Source organism: Cryptotermes secundus, unplaced genomic scaffold, assembly GCF_002891405.2.
Source record: "Cryptotermes secundus unplaced genomic scaffold, Csec_1.0 scaffold1025, whole genome shotgun sequence".
NCBI lineage: Eukaryota > Metazoa > Arthropoda > Insecta > Blattodea > Kalotermitidae > Cryptotermes > Cryptotermes secundus.
Window position 1 is genome coordinate 182,638 of NW_019730118.1, and position 20,676 is coordinate 203,313.

Consider the following 20,676-nt stretch of genomic DNA (forward strand, 5'->3'; position numbering starts at 1 on the left):
CTGTGAATAGCCTTCGCTGCTCCCTATGTAGCCTCGATCGGACAATACGGGAAAACGGCCACGTAATAGGCACCCTTGTAGCCACGCTGTCCGGTTACGTCACCGCTGTTGATTCGCCTTGCGTAGTTGCCAGGTTACGGGGCTCGGCTATCTTCGGCTCCGCTCGGCTCTCTTCGGCTCCGCTCGTGACGTCACCGCGCGTTGCGCATTGCGGGGTGATTACTCGCGTATTACCGTAGTAACGCGAGCGTTACGTTCACGCCACGTGCCGCTGGGGGGGTCAACATGTCACAATATATATATCTTCTTCTCCCTGTATGGTATAACAGACCAAGGCGATCAAAGACCTCCAATTTACAGAGTTTCAGAATCTTATTTATTCACCTTTTTTTTATTGCTAGTGGGGTGGGACTAAGTCCCTTGTACTGCAGCCACTTCTGGCCTATTGTACCAGCCCCAGATGATAGGTGAGGGTGATTGTGGAGCAATTGGTGCAATGAAGATTGGCAGGGGAAACCGAAGTACTCGGAGAAAACCTGCCCAAGCGCCACTTTGTCCACCACAAATCCCACTTCACCAGACACGGGATTGAACCCGGGCCGTCGCGGTGCGTAGCCAGCGACTAACCGCTTGAGCTATGGCACGGCCGAGATCCATATTACTCATATGTGTACGTGTGTTCTTCGCCAGGTCTAGTTTATTCGGTTTGGACTTCAAAATATTGAAACTGAGAACANTCCCATTTCTGTCTTTTTTCGTTTTAATCCAGTCCTAATGTATTTAAACTGGGACCGACAGAGGACCGGGGCGGGCGGAGCGCCCCGTAAGAACAGTTGCGCGATACGTTCAGTACAGCCGTCTTTGTGTAGTTGGGATTTAGCCGGATCTTGTCCTTGCAATGCTTATTTTAAAGCTTATCATTGCAGCAACGGTGCCAACTTCTGATGGAGTAGAAACACTAAGGTCAACCAGGGTCCTAACATGTTTATTATAAGGATGTTTGAAAATTGCGTAACTTTGATTTCAGTTGTTGGCATCCCGATCGGAAAGCAGCATCAGGAAGAAACGAAACGTGTTATCTAGTTTTTGTTCCATTATTCCGATGGTTTCTGTCGGAAAGTAAAATTCTGTGTGGAGAAGATAATATATTCTACAAAGTTTGAAGGAAATTTGCCTGAATAACTAATCTAATTCCCGTGTTCCGTCTACGCAAAATATGCCCATTCAGTTGTTTAGTTTGATCACGCAACAGGATGCACTCTAAAAAGATTGAATAAAATCAATATGGCGGTGATTAAGACTCTCCTGTGGGATATTACGTTCTGCAGTCTGGTAGATATGTACCGGCGTTTCGGAAGAATATGTTACCTACTTTTTCAGGAAAACACTGAGCACACCACACGGCGTAACATTCCAGAAGATAATATTCTTCGTTTTTAGGATCGTTTATCACAGATAAACCGACCGATGCAGTTGAGTGGTTAGGACTTCTGCTTCCGGTAGGATTCTCGACCCGGAGACCACCTGATGGTCCCGTTTTTTTCCTTACTCACTCCAGTCAATTAAGGCAAGCGGTAGCATAGTTGGTTGAAGCATTATGCTACAAGCCAGAAGGTCGCGGGTTCGAGTTCCGATGAGATGGACTTTTTCAGTTTACCTATTCCTTCCAGCCCCACTGTGGCCCTGGAGTCGACTCAGCCTCTAACAGAAATGAGTACTAGGAATCTTGCTGGGGGGTAAAGAGCTACCAGCGCGTAAGGCTGACAACCTCGCCAATATCTGTGAGCCGATTGTCTAGAAAAAATGTGGGGGACTCGAGGTCTCACAACCCTATGGACCTTCACGGCCCGTTCGGGGGATAGCTTTACATTTTTACCTTTAACCCATTCAGACTCCGGAATTGTACCTGAGGATCCCCAGTTCATCATTCCTTGTTCTATCTTCATTGCAGATAAAACGTTGTTAAAAGACTGGCTACTGGCTGGAAGGCCTAGGGGTCTGGTATCGAATCCAGGTAGGGACAGGATTTTTCTCCTCTTCAATGTGTACTGGGGCTCTTTCCTTGTGGGTAAAGCAGCTGGGGCGTGAAGCTGACAAATCCCTTGCAATTAGTGCTGAGGTCAATAATATGTAGCTCTATATATATCGATTCCCCCATACCTCTTCATAGTGCAGTGCTTAATTAGTTAAGTACAGGTACAACTTCACCTTTCACCTTTATGTAACAGAATGTAAATATTGTACAGTTCACTATACTCCCATTCCTGTGATTGGTTGTTTTTGTATGGCTCTCTGCCTTTCGTGTGGCCATCTGAAGCTGCAAATTGTGGTTTGTAATTTCAATAGCCGCATTCTGCTTTACGAACTTTTCATCGTTAAACACAATGCATACTGTCGGACGTAATCTTGACGCATAATCTTTATTCTTATATTCCGAGATAATTTCCCGACGGGAAAGCGTTTCACTTTCTCTCTAATTTAAATGCATCACAGTCTGAGCGGAGCCTAATCAGAATGTAACTAAGGCTTATGAAATCAAAACAAATGACAGTGAAGACTTCATTGTTTCGCCTCCTTGCCCAACAGGTAAAATGAACGCATAAGCAAGATGTTCGAGCGAGGGCAGTGACTCAAGTGTGAAGACTCCAGTACATGATGCCGATCTTGTTCGTCCAAGAGCGTACGTAATTCGTGTATATTGTACACTACGTGTAAAAAGAGTCATGCAGTTTATAAAAGAAAGTATAAATTTCAGGATTCTGTCCACTATATTTGTTTACAGCACCTTGTAGGCCAAAGCCCTGGTGTCGACTCAGTCTCTAACAGAAATTAGTACCAGGGATATTTCTAGGGGTAAAGGGCAGCCGACGCGTAGGGCTGACAACCTCACCGCCATCTGTGAGCCCATTGTCTAGAAAATATGGGAGCCTCAACACCTTTAGTTTACTTACTTACTTTACCTTGTACGCCAAAAGAGAACTTTCTTACTTTGTAACCAACAGAAGTCAGGTCAGAATGAAGCCCCCAAACTTAGGGGCAGCTGATATGACAATATGCTGTCTGGTCAGGACTACCGTACAAATCGGGGAGCGGTGATAGCTGAGTATGAACCAATGGTAGAATAGTGATTAACAGGGAAAACCCGAAAAAATCTCAGAGAGAAACATACTTCTTTGCAACTTCGTTCACCACTCATCTAACATAACCTTACCTAGGATTGAACTCAAGGCTCCGCGGAGAGAAGCCGGTGCCTAATACCTGGGTTATGGCCAAGCTCTCACCCTGTACACTGTGGGGCTGTCATTGCTTCCACACAGAACTTGCATGGTCACGTGTCGATATTACTGCTTCTTACTTCTTACTCGATACCTGCTATCATAATAGATATACAGTAGAACTTGGTATAACGTCATCAAAGGGACCTAAAAATAGTGTCGTTGTAACCGAAATGGGCACTTCCACAGTAGCCTTATGTTAGTCACGTAAAAATCTACCAAAAACAGAGTTAAAATGTTGCATTTTTTAGTGAAATACGTAGTTAAGTACAGACTAACGTAACATTAACGTGGAATTGTCCAAATGTGTAATATCAAAGACATATTACAGCGCTTTTCACTGACAATACACACAATATTTCACGAATCACTTTAACTTTCTCTTCAATGCTTAAAACTTTCCTTTTCATTGCCATGTTTTCGCTACTGCACTTCTCTGGGTTTAGGCAGGAACACTATAGGGTAAGTAGACAATGTGAGGTCCTGTTAGACGGGATTCTAGGAAAGGAATGCAGTTAACAACCTGCCGCGTCCTCTTGCACTATTCACGCAGTCCCACCCCACACCGTTGTTTTCGCATGAAACCCACGCTCCTCTTGCATCCCGCGGTCGTATTCATCCAGGACAGTCACGTCAGCAATAGAGAAAGTGAGGGTGGGCAGACACATCGAACTTTCCCACGATATCAGAGATATTCAGGAATGAAAATGACGTTACATACGAGGTTGATGCATTTGTGCATGTCGTACTAAGCAAGGTATAAAAACAGTTGCTTTATGAGGAATTAGTTCGTACCATTGAATATTTGACGCAATAGACAAGGTGTCGCAGAAACCGATGTTTCTATAACCAAGTTTTACTGTATTTCGTAGTTTTCCTCATTTCTTTCAGCCACATACGGAGGCAGGGATTTCATATTGCCAGGATCATACATTTCGTTCCCATTTACCTACTTACATTCATCGTCCATTAAAACTTCCATAACTTATATAGCTGACAACACTTGCTAAATACATCGTAGAACGAAAGTTCAAATGACATTGAGTGTCGTAACCCTCATATGTAGTTTCATGACATTCTGCAAATTGATTCAAATTGTTTTTGTGAAAGGCTGAAATATATGGAGGAACTTATACATTTATATAATAGCTAAAAAGCTAGGTGTCTCTGTAACAGACCGTGGAGGCCTATAGGTTTGAGACATCGGGACTCCCACATTTTCTAGGAAATTGGCTCACAGATGGCCGTGAGGTTGTCAGCCTTAGGTGCCGGCCGCCATTTACCCTCCAAAAAGATTCCTGGTACTCAGATCTCTTAGAGGCTGAGTAGAGCCCAGTGCCATGGCGCAGCTGTAAGGATTAGGTCCCTTGTAAAATCCAATAACCTCACAGGAATCGAAACCGCGACCTTCCGGCTTGTAGCATAGTGCCTCAACCAACTACACTACCGCGTGGCCCCATTCCTCATAATTGGCTGCGAGTTAGAAGCATAATATTTCATGCAATCTTCATCACTTCTCTAACCTAGCAGATTAGTAGAGCGGTAAGGTTCTAATCTTGTATTGGATTGAAGTTTTTGCTGATTTACCGACGTTACCGTCTGAAGTATCACAGTTTTCCTCAGTCTCTTCAAGCTATTGACATGTAATGCTTTGCAAATGCTGGATCTGTCCCCTTCACGACGTGTAATTACTCATGATCGTCTTCCAATCTCATTTAAAGGCAGGAAAATAACCTATGCCGTTGAAGAAGCGTCCTTAAATAATCTAAGGAACAAGTAGAACATCAATTGTTTCCGTGACGTAATTGTTTAGATGACACCGGTCCAACTCACGATCACAAAGTCTAATCCAAACATAGCTCATTCCAAACAAGTAGAGTTCATGATTTCGAGGTGAACAGGTTCTGCAATCTATTTTCGTGTTGCGACTCTAATGGAAATGTCAAGTGCACTGATATTCGTAACCTGACTCTGCTCATCAGTTCCCGAAAATTTCCTTAGAAGTGAAAAATAACGGAAATTTGTAACATTTAAGTTTTCACGGAGGTGATTATGAAGAATGCCTTCTTCTGGGATGTGGCGTCGTGCAGATCTTGTGTGAACTGATGTTTCGGATGAACGTATCGCCTCCATCTACCCATCTACCCTGGAAATGGAGACGATATGTTCCTCCGAAACGTTGGTTCACACAAGATCTACACGACGCCACATCCCAGAAGACGGGGCATTCTTTAATGGAAATGTATCTGCTGTTGCTACTTCAAATTAATATCTTCAAGAGATTTCTCGATACATTTTGTAAACAACTGAAGCCATTAGTTATCCAATTCCCTTATAAGTAAAGAAATGTGTCTCACTTTGCTAAAATAAGACTTTGATTTATTATTCCTACAGAAACAAGAAAGTAACTTCATGCAATTCAGTGATTTTATCAGAATTCTTCAGCAGCAACTCACTAGATCCAAATTTGTAATATTACAACTATTATTGAAACTCAGAATGCACTTATGTTATATACTGTCACGTGTGTTAGTGACTGTAGACATGGTTTGGACTGGATGATTGGATTTATTGACATCTCGTACTTACAAGCAATACAGCGCTATCGCTGATTTTTACAATTTAAATTTCACCATTACACATGCACAAGGATTCTCAGTCTTCACTAGTCGTATCCTGGTAACGGAATTAAAACAGTCTCACTGTGACTAAATCTAATCACACACACACACACACACACACACACGCTAAGTCTTCACAGACGGATTTAAAATTCTTCTTGAACTACTAAGTTCCCCTGGCTCTATCTTACTGACAACTGACTCAGGTCTCATTCTCGTACTCTCTGCTGCACTCCATTGCATTCCTTTTCTCTTGGTTCCGCTTTCTCCTTCAAACTCTCTCTCCCTTATACACGTCTAGTCGCGGCACGGACCAAGCAGCACAGAAAATACAGCTCCTATACTGTTGTACAGGCGTGTTACCATGCAGTTGCCTAAAAACAGTCTCGGCGCGGCCCACATAGAAAACACCTCCTTTAAGAATGTGTGTTTATTTGTTCGTTACTCGGCAACGGATGCCCTCCTTTTGTTGAGAGCGTAATTTCGGGCATGTTTTACGGAGTTTTTGCCTAGCAATGGTCATATGGGTCACATTATATATTCGAACCTATGTATGTATATACATCTACATACTTCATAAGACCCACGCACCGAGCAGGCTGACCGAAGGGATAACCTCTCTGTTCGGGAGATGACTGGATCTGATTTTGTTCAGGACTTTGCCTGAGGTCTTTTGTGGCTTCATCAGTCCCTCCTGGGAAAATGCACCTTAATCTGGACCACGACTGCTTCTTTTTACATCCTTTCTAATTAATCATTCATAATCATCAAATCGTTTGAGGTTCTATAGTCCGAGTTAATGACGTCATTAAACGAACTGGAAAACACCCACATTCGAGAAACCTGAGGGGCCTTTCCTCCGTCAGGCAGTTTTTAGGTAAGATACAGGAAAATGAAGGAGAGTGATTATAATGACAACAAGTATTTCCTGAACTGAGTCTACTCTTTTAATAAACTTGTGTTATATGCCTGAGGTACAAAAATGTAATTACCACACCTGTTCGGCCATCCCATAGCTCAGGCGGTTAGTCGCCGACTTCCCATAGCGGCGGCCCTGGTTCGAGCCCGGGTCAGGTCACGTGGGATTTGTGTTGGACAAAGTGGCTCTGGGGAAGTTTTTCTCCGAGTACTTCGGTTTCCCCTACCAATTATTATTCCAGCGACTGCTCAACATTGATCATCATCTATCTTCCAGAGGAGCCAGGATAGCTCAGTCGGTATAGCGACTGCCTACGGGCTAGACGACGGAGGTGTCGGAGTTCGAGCCCCGGTAGGATCAAGAATTTTCTTCACAGCGTCCAGAGCGGCTCTGGGGTCCACTCAAACTCCTAACGAATGGGTACCGGGGGCTCTTTCCCCGAGGCAAAACGGCCGAGGCGTGAATCTGGCCACTCACCACCAGCTAGTGCCAAGGTCAAGAAAATGTGGATCTATACAACCACTCCGCATATGTCTTCATGGCGTAGTGCTTAATTAGTTAAGCACAGAGACAACTTTGTCTTTTTGTCTATCGCCCGGAGCTGGTACAACACGTCAATTAGTGGCCGATGTACCAAGTAGACTCAGTCTCAATCCAGCCCAGTAAATTAAAAAGCAATAACTGAACACACCTGTTTAGAAGCAACCCATCTGTGATGCGTACAGAGGTCGCTTCCGGCGCAGCCTGTAATCATGCAGCAGACTAGAGCGCAGGTGTTGAGAGGGAAAGTGTCCTACCAGCCGACCCTCTTCTTGGCCTTGCCTTGACACTTCACAAGGTCCTGCTGAAGAATACCTCAACTGCCAGTAGATTTACGGCGTTTAAAAGCAATTTGAAACTAATGAATTATTATGTTGAAAGCTCAGCCTATTACGAGGAAGAATGTGGCCCGTGTAAATAACCATACAGCTTATTAACTTACTTACTAAGCTTATTAGCTTACTTTGCTGTAAACGTTATAAAACAGTCGCGCTGAAGATAGCAAGTTCGGATCTACGTACAGTCACTTCACAGTTTCTTCGTCATTGTACATATCAAACATCTCGGAGTGTAAATTTTGTTAACAGCCTTGGTTATCAGTTAGACAAACTATTGGATCTTTAACATCCGTCATTCAAAACCTCTTATTTCTGGTCGAGTCTCTTGTAACCATAATTGCGTCCAAATAAACTCTGAACCAGATGGATTTTCATAAACCATGGCGTAAAGATCGTTTTACAGTAGAATTGTTCGCTTTCAGCCACCTCCGAGAAGCTAATCCTTTGTGGGGATCTCATCCAACAGCCACCAGCTAATCAAGAAATCAGCACACCCCCATACGGATTCTGAAGTTCCATTGTCGTAACCACAAGAGCACCTCGTCATACTGCGCCAGATTAATCCATTCCTCACACTCATACCTTCGTTATTTGAGACTCACTGCATTAATATCCTCCTATTTTCACATAGATCTCTGAAATGTTCCAGGTTATTCGGCTTTTCACTTGCATCTTCATGCATTTTCAATTTTGTGATATCCATAATCATTATATAGGGGAAGGGCCAACATCTAAGAAGGATGCGAAATACAGGTGTACTTAAAATACATATTAAGTTGTTCTTCAAAATGTCTGCAGTACGTAGATTAAAGTCGCTGCGGGAAATCAATGTTTCGACTTTGGTTCTAGGACCACTAATAAAGAAACATTTGAACTAGGAGTGTGAGGATTGGTAAGATCATGCATGAAACACATTTTTATGATAAAATCTAAAAATATATTAACTGAGAGAAATTTGTATTTTGAATTTACGTCTAACTGTTTTAACGCAGAGTGAATTTATTCTAATGTTATATTTTAGCGTCCTGTTGCACTGATTTAAGTCCATGATTTATTTCAACCGTCTTCCAGTGCATACACTCATCTATCTCACTCCTCTCTCTCGCACTTCATGTTTCGGCACAAAAGTGCCATCTTCAGGTGCTTATTCGATTTACGTTAAACTAGTTCACTGTATGCCTTGCCGTCTTCATATTAAAATAACTAAAATATATATTGATAAATATTAAAATTGTTCAGGATTCTTCATCCCTATGTCGTATCTCACTACGCGAGTCACACCTATCCTCTTCTGTCGGAGCACTCTTNGAATTTATTCTAGTTGTGTCAATTTGAGGTTTTGACGGCGGTAACTATGAAGAATGCCGTCTTCTGGGATGTGGCACCGTGTAGGTCTTGTGTGAACCGACGTTTCGGAGGAACGACTAGCCTTCATCTTCAGGACAGAAAAATCCGCGAGCGAGGAACCAGCGTGAGCAGGTGGCTGCAGCGATACGTTCCTCCGAAACGTCTGTTCACACAAGACCTACACGGCGCCACATCATATAAGACGGCATTCTGCACATGCCAGTTGTCACTACCCACAGATGCAGTAAATCACGGAGTTGTAAAGGGACGTCAGATATTCGTCTCAGAATTTCTTTTAAAATGAACTCCGGTTTTTATTGTTTTACAAAGTATAAAATAGAATGTTTTACTGCCCATCGTATTACTGGCAGAGTTCCAAAATTATAATTTATGAATGGGTTTGCAAGAAAATAGCTCTTCGCTCCACCAATAAATTCTACTTAGGCATATGCAATGTGAGGAGTGAACAAAATATGGCTCGTGAAATTTTCACTCAAATTCGATGTTTACATATTATTAAAATATGACTTTGTACCAAATTTTCCCCCATATTAATGTCGAGCGAGTAGGCTTTTATCAATATAAAAACAATTGTGNTCCACATTACTCGTGCTCGTGCATCAGAAGCTCACTGCTGCCGGAAAATCAGGATCTGGAGCTGACGAAGTGGACGCCCAAGTTGGTTTGCATACAAAGCCTTCGCATTTCTTCACAACAGATATCAGCTCCAGATCCTGATTTTCCGGCAGCAGTAAGCTTCTGACGCACGAGCACGAGTAATGTGGACGCGCCTTAAGAGTGGAGTTATTCATTTTGTTACACGTGAAACTTCAAAATGCAAATCAGCGTTTAGGATACCCTGTCCAAAATAATTATCTACAAGCTTCGGTGTATTTTCACGCCTCTCCTGTTACAACGAGTTCCCGGGAGCGCCGCTGGAGGCACCACGTGACGGATTTAGCACGGGAGCCTCTTACAGCGAATACACGCAAAGCGAATAACTACCGGGAACATACACGTATATAGAAGAGTGCAAATCAGTAACAGCATTTGCATCAAATACCACAGAGATTACAGTGGCACGTGTAAATGCTCCATATTGTTCCCGGATACGCGGCCAGATGTACCGTTTGCTCTCACCGCTCTATCTAAACGAGGTAAGTAGGCCAGGATGTAGACAACTTCATATGTTCGATTCAGCTGAAGCAACAACAAAATGGCTCGAATACCCCTCAGACCAAGGGTGTATGGCCGAAATAATGCAACGATAAGACGAGATGCTGCGACAAGTTAACCCATTTTATAAGTCCTATAAACGAAATTAATTATATGAATAACTTAAATAAAATGCCTTGATACTTAATTATTAACCACTAAAATCTGCTAGAGCGGTGTGTATGACGTACGCCGGGTGCAGCTAGATGATATTTTCCTTGCGTTGTTAGCATGAAAAATATACATTATAACTGATCATTACCTCCAGGCCCATAAGGCTGAGACGTCGAGGCTCCCACATTTTCCTAGACAATCTGCTCAGAGATGCCGGTGAGGTTGTCAGTCTTACGCGTCGACCGCCTTTTACACCCCAGGAAGATTCCTGGTACTCATTTCTCTTAGAGGCCGAGTCGAAACCAGGGCCATAGTGCGACTGGAAGGATTAGGTCAGTTGGAAAAAAAAATATCCACCTCAGCGGGACTCGAACCCGCTACATTCCGGCTCGTAGCATAGTGCCTCAACCAACTACGCTATCGTGTGGCCCAATTAATTAACTACTATTTATGTACATGGATGTAGATCTACTTTGGATGTAATCTCATTTTTAATGTAACAGCGACGTATGCTCATTCTTGATATATTACTTATAAGAATTGTGACGCCCCAATCAGCGACAAGGCTTCTATAATAGAAAGCTAAAGCACGAACAGCTAACTGCAGCTTTGATAAACTACCCATGCAGAACGTACCCAAGCCATCCGGACGGTTAGTGTCAGAACTTAACAGGTAAATCCTATTGGCAAATTTCCGTATTCTCGTAAACTCCAGCATTTAAAGGGATCCAATCAGATTAGTGTAACGGAGTTTCCATAGTCCGAAAACATAGACTTGCATGAGCTTGCTACTTCAGACGACGTACCCTCCAAAAAAAGTCATCATCAAGCTGTCGCACAGAGCAGACGAGTTATCGTCTCCTCACCGGCGTGTGTATGCATATTAATTATGCCTTAAACTATACAGCAGACACTGTGATAGTGCTAAGTACCTAATCAAGTGTAACCGGCGCCATTGTCTAGAGAAACCGCAGTAATAACACCATTTGTAGCCGTGTGTAAAAGTTTGTGGAAAGTTTAAGTATAATATTATGACATGGCGTCCGAAAGCCGGAGTAGTGAAGTCAGAACAGACGTTCGTTGCAAGTCAACGACTCGGTAAACACATTCCCACTGCAACGAATACGCAAGCAATAATCGACTAACTTCCGTTGCTATGCAGTGGCGCTGTAAACACGCCTTTCAACAGTAGAGAGGCAGTGGTTTCAGCGTGCAAAGTGGTTATAAAGAATAATTCAGTTGAGAAGAGTGGAGTCGAGTTTCGAGACGCCAGCCTGCCAACATATGAGCTTGGGAGCAAAGGAACTTCCCTGGGTCTAGTCAGCGGAATTGGCAGTTGCAGAATAATGGCAGGAAAGGAATTAGGCGTTGCAAAGAAAAATTCGTGCGTGATTTGAAGTGAGACTGTTGTAAATCCGTTGCCAGGATACGGCTCGTGAAGACTGAGAACCGTAGTGCGTGTGCAAGGGTGAACTGTAAAGTGTGTAGATCAGCGATAGCGCTCTAATGACCCACAGTTCCGAGATATGTTTATGAGTTGTCAATAAATCCAATCATCCAATCCAAAACTCGTCTATAAGTCACGCACACACCTCTAAATCATACAAATATTAAAGTATAAAATGAACAGTGATTATATAAAAAGACACTGTGATTTATATTTTGAATGTCTAGTAAACTTGTACTTCTTCTAATGTGGTTCAGTCAAGGAATGAATAAGTTTTCCTACCCGCCCGAGCAAGGCCTGTTAAGTCCTGAGACATGAATCCCTTCCCTACTGGTTGAAGACTGGCAACAATTACCACTTCAACTGGGTCCCTTTCTTAAACCTCAAGATTTGTTGGCGCCCAATGGCCGCGCCATAGCTCAAGCGGTTAGTCGCTGGCTTCCCACCGCGGGGGCCCGGGTGGGTCAAGTGGGATTTGTGGTGGACAAAGTGGCGATGGGGCGGGTTATCTTCGAGTATTTCGGTTTCCCCTGTCAATCTTCATTTCACCAAATTTTCCATCATCATAATCACCCAGGGCAGGCTACAATAGGCCAATCAGTGCCTACCGTGCCGAGTGGACCCAACTGGACTCCACCCCCCCTCTAAGCGAATTAAAAAAAAAATTGCTGGCACCCAACTCATATCCTCCTGCCTTTCTATTCCTGTCCTCTAGGTTATGAAGGACAGTCGAGAGATCACCCCTCAATAGTTTTCCCAGTGTGAAGTGAATAAATGTTAAAAGTTTATCTATAGGAAGGTGGCAGGTGCCGGGAGAGCTCAGTCGGTATATCGACTGGCTCTTGGCTGAACGATCGATGGGTCGGAGTTCGAGCCCTGGTAAGGTGAAGAATTTTCACTTCTCCAGTCGTCCAGACCGGGTTTGGGGCCCACCCAATCTCCTATACAATGAGTACCGGGGCTATTTTCCGGGGTTAAAGCGGCCGAAGCGTGAAGCTGATCACTCACCTCCAACAAGTGCCGGGGTCAAGAGAATGTGGAGCTATACATCCACTTCCTACCTCCCCATGGCGAAGTGCTTAATTAGTTAAACACAGGGGCAACTTTTTACCTTTACTTTTTTATAGGAAGGTGACAAGCTACGAGATGTGTCGCCAGAGTTAGGCTGTCCGCGCATCACTAAGAGGTCAGCTGTAAAGTGAGGTCAGTCTCGGGAGCCTTGTGAGCTACCTCGTGTTAAGAACAGCCTTAACGTGGAGCCAATCGCGTGGCCACTACAACTAGAAATGAGGAAGAGGTCATAAAGTGGCTCCGAACACGTGACCACAACTACGCTGTTGCAAGGAGCAGTAATAACATTAGCACGCATAACTCATGCCTATTTAATAATTTTTCACTTACACAAATTAAAAGCACAATAGACCACTGTAGGTCGCGGCGCAAGGGCCTAGAAGGCGCACCCCTTATATATTCATTCTCTCATAACACAAATTAAGTGATCAGCTGATCACATTCCGGCCATAAGGAAGTCAATCCATGCCATCACAGCTTAAATAGTTGCTCGGTAAGGATTTGTTTAATGGGTCTGGATGTTTAAGTATTTTCTGCCCCTCGCTGGTTTACCTGAAGGCAGAGATGTCCCTTGCATCCGGACCGTAGTAGACAAATGTAAACTGCAGACATCGGACAATACCCTAGGGAACTACTTAGCTCCATACCCTCTGTCAGAAACTTTTAGAGCTACACGTTTCCCTGATCATATCACTAAACTTTTAGACCTTGACATAGAAGTTGCGAAACCTTGAGCGAGGTGCACCGTACTTTCACACAAATGCACACATATCTGAAATAACTGTACAGTTGCCATCTCACGAGTTCCGATCGATAAGATAACAATACATTCCAAGGCACTTCTTCTGTTGTGTTTCCGAGGATATTGCTCCTGCATCGTAACTTCGTGGGCCTGTATCCCAACCCGTCAGGTCAACTAAGCCAATTTCGAGACGACGTCTTGCAATATATCTCGTTCGGTTTTTTTTTTTCGTCCAAAATGCAAAACACTTTTTATTTTAGATGACACCGAACTTACATTCAGCTCACTAAAATGTCAGTTAAACTGCTCTTGAAATGTCATTAAAATATATATTCTGTGTTTGGCTACATGTCTCTGCCTCACAGGCCATCTTCAGGCAACACATTTTGATGGATTCTATTGCACTTTGCCCACTTTTGTCATTAACACTCGTTGATGTACGTCTTCATTATTCTCAGTTTTGATGTTCTGATAATGTCTGCTCTTCTTCTAACCTCGTATTTTAACATTCCTTCCAGCTCACTAAAAAAGGACTGAAAAAAGGTTTAATCCGTATGGTAATACATAGAACTTCCATATACCTTCAGTTTACCTCGTTCACACATAGACATATGAATAAATTATATAAAATGTTTAATTGTGTTGAAGTCTTGAAGTGTTTTCTCCTGTTCTTACAAATGAAAATGCAGAGGTTACCGTCACGCAGACAACTTTTTCCCAGTGCACAGCATGTCTCAGGCTAGACAGGCCATCATCAAGTGATTCTCGAGGGAACACACAAATGATGACGGGCTATATACAGACTGCAGTTACAGTATTAAACTTTTTTGTTAGTTACATTTGAGGAAGACTCCGACATAATAACAAAAACTTTTTAGATTTCAATTAAGATTTAACCGGGATAATGCAATCGGAATGGCCACGGGCTACAGGCTGTACGGCCGAGGGGTCGGAGTTCGAGTCCCTTTGGGGTCAAGAATTTTCTCTTCTCCGCGTCGTCCCCAGACCGGCTCTGGGGCTCGCCCAGCCTCCTATCTAATGGGTACCGGGGTTTCTTTCCCCGGGGGTAAAGCAGCGGAGACGTAAAGCTGACCACTCACCTCAAATTAGTGTCGATGTGAAAAAACATGGATTTATACAGCCATTCCCCCATACGCCTTCATGGCATAGTGCTTATTGAGTTAAGCACAGGGATAACTTTACGTTTTTTATTTAAGGTTTTGTCCGTCATTGGCAGGTGCCCGTTGAATATGAACATTTAAGTTCCAAAAATGACGGGCCTTCAGACGATCCTGAAAGTATGTAGAATGACAATTTTTCTAAAACGGTTTGAAAGGTTTTGATTAATTTGGGGTTATTTTTTTGGATAGTATTCTTGTAAATAGAATCGCATAGGTGGGATCTTTAGATTAACAACGGTACGTGCACTACGGACCCAAGAGCCAAATGAGGATTTTGTCCAAACCGGCTTTACCCGTCGCGTGGTATTGCTGTTCGGCATTCAGGAACCAACAAGGTTAATGTAGTCGAGATCTGAACGTACTTTGTGTTCTGTGCCTTATCACAGAGTTTCTAAAATCGCGATTGTGTTCTGGAGCTAATGGTTCATTGTTCAACGTAAATGTTGGAAATCGTACGCGTGTCACCCCTTTAATTACGTAATTGCCTCTATAAACTGTAAGGCATAAGTAAGTACGTCGTACAAAGGACCCAGAAGACTCACAGATGAAGCGAATGTAGCAATAACTCTGGAACATTACAGTTGCATTCAGAAGCTCGACGGGCTTACCGACTACTGCTGTGGTAGCGTTTTCATCTTTTTGCCGAGCCTCGTCAGAAATATTTCTTACTCGTAAGAAAGAGGTGAATAATAGGCCGCGCCATAGCTCAAACGGTTAGTCACTGGCCTCCCACCGCGGCGACCCAGGTTCAATCCCGGGCCTGGTCAAGTGGGATTTGTGGTGGACAAAGTGGCGCTAAGGCGGGTTTTCTCCAAGTACTTCGGTTCCCCATGCCAATATTCATTCCACCAAATTCTCCATCTTCATAATCACCCGGGGCAGGCTACAATGGGCCAATCAGTGGCTGCCGTGCCGAGTGAACCCAGTTGGACTCCACCCCCCACTAAGCGAATTTTTAAGAGATGAATGAGGGAAAATGAAGTGAGGAAGGGAAAAGAATGGAAGAAACAGAAAGGAAGAAACGAAACGTAGGAAGATGAAGACAAGACGGAGGTGCAGGACTGAAAGGAGGAGAAACCGACGTTTCGATCCCTTTGTCTTGAATTGTTTTTCCATAATTGTAATCGTAATGTTGCTACGTCAGACTTTATGTTCAACCTACTGTGTATGTTTGCGTTCATTAACGCATCTGTTCCTCCTTCATTAATATCATCTCTGTTGGTACTGCATTTGTAACCATACACAGACATGCATTTTCGTAACTCTGCAGGTTTGAGGAACCTTCAGTAACCTCTGGACACGAGTCATTCTAGCCAATTGCGCAGCGCGTCTGAAACTGTATGCGACGTGTGCATTACGCGATTTTGAACCGTCGGTCAAAGAATCAGTGTTCTCGGTTCAGCTGTATTAAAGGTATCCCTGTAAGAGGCCGTGGAGGCCCATAAGCTTATGAGGCGTCGAGGCTCCCACATTTTCTTTAGACAGTCGGCTCACAGATGGCAGTAAGGTTGTCAAACTTACGTGCCGGCCACACTTCACCCCCAGGAAGATTCCCGATACTCATTTCTGTTAGGGGCTGAGTGGCGTGTCAGCCGTAGTACCAATATATTCTCCAAGCAGATCATATATTTTATTGTTGTTAGGATGCATCCACTGAAAATTCAACTTCAGACAGGCAAAGAGTAGCACCTATTTTACTGCTTATCCAGAAAATTGTGGCGATAACATTTGGCGACACTTTCACCGTAAGACCGAAGGACTGTAATACTCTCTAGGACTGAGAGCACGTTTCTTGCCAGTGTTCAACGGGTCTGTTACAGTTACATATGTTATGTTGGGTCGGTGATGATTTTAGTTTTAAGGATATGGAAGGGACCAGTTTGTTATGTTACGAGGTACTGTTCCGGTGTTTTACCAGATGAAGGAAGTGAACAAACCCACGAATATCCTCATTCAGGATAGCGTGTCATCGAATCCCTAAACGCGCAGGGATGCTAATATATTCACGATTTTTTTATACTTCGGAAGAGGGAATTGCCCAGGCCACAAAAGAATATATCGTTTGTCGAGGTGAAGCTCCGTCCATTCTAAACCTAGAAAATAGAAGGACGTTTGATTCACGCTTCAGCCCTTTTACTGCCGGCTAAATTGCCTCTAATGCTCATTGGATAATAGGTGGGGTATATCCTGAAAACTTTCTGTCAAAAGAACCCAGTCTGGATCATCCAAACATTTTATTGACTCACCTATTTCTGATCATCCGGTGAAATAAAAATGTGATCCATTTTAGTCAGGATATTGATCGTTAGATTATATAATTACACAATTTCAGTTACAGATGTTCCGTAATATTACCTAAGAAAAGAAGCTGATGTAAAGGTTTAGAGTGAAGCCATCATGGGACATTTGAGAGTAACTTTACCAGAATTCTCGTGGAAATATGAAAAGAAGTAGGTAGTAAACCTCAGTCAGTATAGCCACTAAGGCCGTGCCATAGCCCAGGCGGTTAGTCTCCGGCTTCCCACCGCGGCGGTCCGGGTTCGAGCCCACGTCAGGTCATGTGGGATTTGTGGAGGACAAAGTGGCACTGGGGTAGGTTTTCTCCAAGTACTTCGGTCTCCCGTACAAGTTCTAATTTCACCGACTGCTTCACGCTCATCATCTATCATCCGGAGCTGGTAAAATAGGCCAGTAGTGGCCGACGTACCAAATGGACTCAATCTCACGCCACCCCAAGAAACTAACAGATCTAATAAATATATGGCCGCTATTTGAAACGCGTACTGCTAGAATACAAACCTAGGACACTCCTGCTCCTGCTGCACTAACCTGTTCTGGCTTGTTGATCATGATTCCTTATACCAGGTAGAAGTGCGATATTAATTCTTCAAGCCGAAAGTGTTACTTCATGATTTCATCTCTTTCGAGTTCTTTAATGACAAAAATACGCGGGTCCTAACAAGCACATTTAAAAATGTTCACCTTATAAACACCCATAATAAAATAGCATATGCCAATGGAACGGTTACTTTTGTTGCTGCATATCCGGAAGTTAAAAAGGTAAATTTGTCCTTGAGGAATTGGAGATATAGCCCATCATTCCTGTCATCGGCATTGGGTGGAGTGAGTGTCAACATCACGCCCCAACTGCTTTACCCGCGGGGAAAGAACTCCTGGTATCCTTTGGATACGAAGCTGGCTGGGCCCCAGAGCCGGTCTCGAAGCTGTGGAACAAATAAAAATCTCTTGCTTCTACCGGTAATGGAACCCCGGTCGTCCAGCCAGTAGCCCGTCTCTGTACCGTCTGCGTTACCTCGGCTCACCGTGTCTGGGAGGGAGCAGAACACTTGCTTTATTCTGAACGAAATAGCTTTACCATTTTCCTTAACAACAGAACCAAAATACAAGCTATTCAGAACATAATCAGTCGTTAATGGGCCTCGTTTAGAAGACAGCCATTAGTGGGTCGCTCGCTTGTTTCCATTCTGGGATGATTGACGCTCCATACCGATGGAACACGTCGTCGTATTTCTTTACAAATGGCGACAAAATGCACTCAGATTTTACCAACTTTACAGCTCGTAGTCAACTCGATTAAGAATGGGGATTTTCAATGGGATGGTAAAGATAACCTAGGCTCCACCCCATATCTGTATTCAAGGGGACACGCGGTAAGGCAGTTGGTTGAGGCACTATGCTACAGACGGAAGGTCGCGAGTTCGAGTCTCCATGAGGTCACTGGATTTTTCATCTGACCTAATCCTTCCAACCACACTATGGTCCTGGGGCCGACACAGCCTCTAACAGAAATGAGTACCAGAAATCTTCCCGGTGGGTAAAGGGTGGCCGGCGCATAAGCTAACAACCTCACCGCCATTTGTGAGTCTACTATATAGAAAAGTGGGAGCCTCGACGTCTCACAATCCTATGGACATGCATGGCCTGTTACAGGGACAGCTTTACATATTTTTTCCATCTATAATCTGTTCCTTATAGGAAGCACTAAAATACATGTAGATCAAACTAAGTACCCGACTTCCTGGAGTACAGTCATTGAGGAGCTAATAGTTGCTCAGTTAGTCAAGAAATCCCCCGCCTTTTGTAGAACCCAAAGGTTTCTTAACGGATAAAGAGATGGGCGGGGCTTCTAACAGAAGAGAAGATAAATACATACAAATTTTTGTTCGAATAATCTGAACGAATAAAACGGCTTGGAAGACCTAGGCATAGAAGGAAGGATAATATTAAAATTTATTTTAAACAAATATGGTGGAAATATGTGGACTGAGTTCATTTGGCTCAGAACTGGGGCAAATAGCAGACTCGTATGAAACAACGGTGAATTTTCGAGTGTTAGAAAATACTTGGAATTTTCTGACTAGCTGAGCAAATGATAGCTCCTTAAGAAGACCTCTGATTCATGCAATTAATTAGCTTTTTGACCGTGCTCTGAAAAACGTGCCACTAGACCCTGTTCTGATACAGGTGAGCCCGCTCCACGCAATTAAGCCATATTCCTTTAACATCCGTCTTAATATAATTCTCTCATCTATGATAGATTTCCCAAGTGATCTTTCCTCTTGAGGTTTTCCGACCAGAATTCTGTATGCATTTCATCTCTCTCTCATATGTAGCATATACAGTATCTCCCAAATCATCAACCAAATAGTGAAAATTTTTAAAGGACACTGTAAATAAATACAGAGAAAACTATACAAAAAAAACAACGAATTACTTAAAATATAATTTCAAGTGAAATAATGGACTATCAGCTTCAGGGAATAAGACCCTGAACGACCCCGAAAGAGATGGAAACACCAAACTTGACTAGCCGCAACAGGTCTCGACGCCTAATGCTTGATTTAGAAGAAGAAAAATATGGAAATAAATAAACCGAATCACACTCATTTTTCCAGCGAAGTAATTTAAATGGAGCGTGGGCATTTTAAATTCGATTACCGACTGGTGACAAAACACGCTTCATTGTCTTGCTCTGCAGAAAATTGTTCATCGACCCCGAGAAGTACCGGCTGTGTGTTTACTCACGTGATATTTTGTTGTCCGCCGCAGCCTCGCGTCTGCTCCACACAATCGCCACACTGACAGTGTTGGCTGCTCTCTTCTGCACGGCGGAGCCTTGCCTCGCACTGCCCCCACCAACACTGCTGATGGACTTACTTGAGCATTTCATGAAAATAATTCGACGGCAACAGCACATGCTAAACTTATGTCTCCGTCGTGCTTACCGCAATAAAATGTAATATAGAAAAGGCAGATTCGTTCTTTTCTTCTTTCAGCAATTGCTCTATAGCCCTTTGTTGGGCCCTGACATCTTCAGTTTCGCAGTCGTTTTTACGCAGACGGTAGGGCTCCTTGGACGAGTGCTCAGCCAGTCGCAAGGCCGCTACCTACACAAAGTATAAACACACAAACATCCATGCCTTGAGTGGGATTTAAACCCAGCGTCCGAGCAGCGAAGACAATTTACGCCTTAGATCGCGCGAGGACTGTAATCTGCAGGAAACGGAAGATAGAAGGATGGAAGTACAGACGATAATGTAGACAGATAAGATGAAAGAATAGAAATATAGAAGGAAAGGAAGAGGGAGAAAGAAGGAAAACAAAACCAGTGAGGAACTGATCTGAGAGTATAGGATTTGAGGTTCTCGCAGTAGTGGATATGTAAAGTTATGTTCGCTGGGTTTCAACATCTTGTAGTCCGTTGAAAGTCAACCAACATTTAGTTGAAACATATGGCTTTCATCTTTCTTGCATTATTGTCCGACCCTGGGGAAGGAGATGACATGTTCCTTCATAAAGGTCAGTTGGCTTTCAACTTACTACAGGGCGTTATATCGCAGAAGGT

The 20,676-nt window shown here is 43.4% G+C and overlaps 1 protein-coding gene across 1 annotated transcript in view; it reads right to left on the bottom strand.

Annotated features, from left to right (window-relative positions):
• LOC111866283 (beta-glucuronidase) overlaps nucleotides 1-19,900 on the bottom strand; it is a 76,028-nt gene extending 56,128 nt beyond the window's left edge. The window contains exon 1 of the mRNA XM_023855086.2: nucleotides 19,857-19,900. The gene's annotated coding sequence lies outside the window, so the exon portion shown is untranslated. The remainder of the gene's footprint in view (nucleotides 1-19,856) is intronic.
• Between the last annotated feature and the right edge of the window lie 776 nt (nucleotides 19,901-20,676).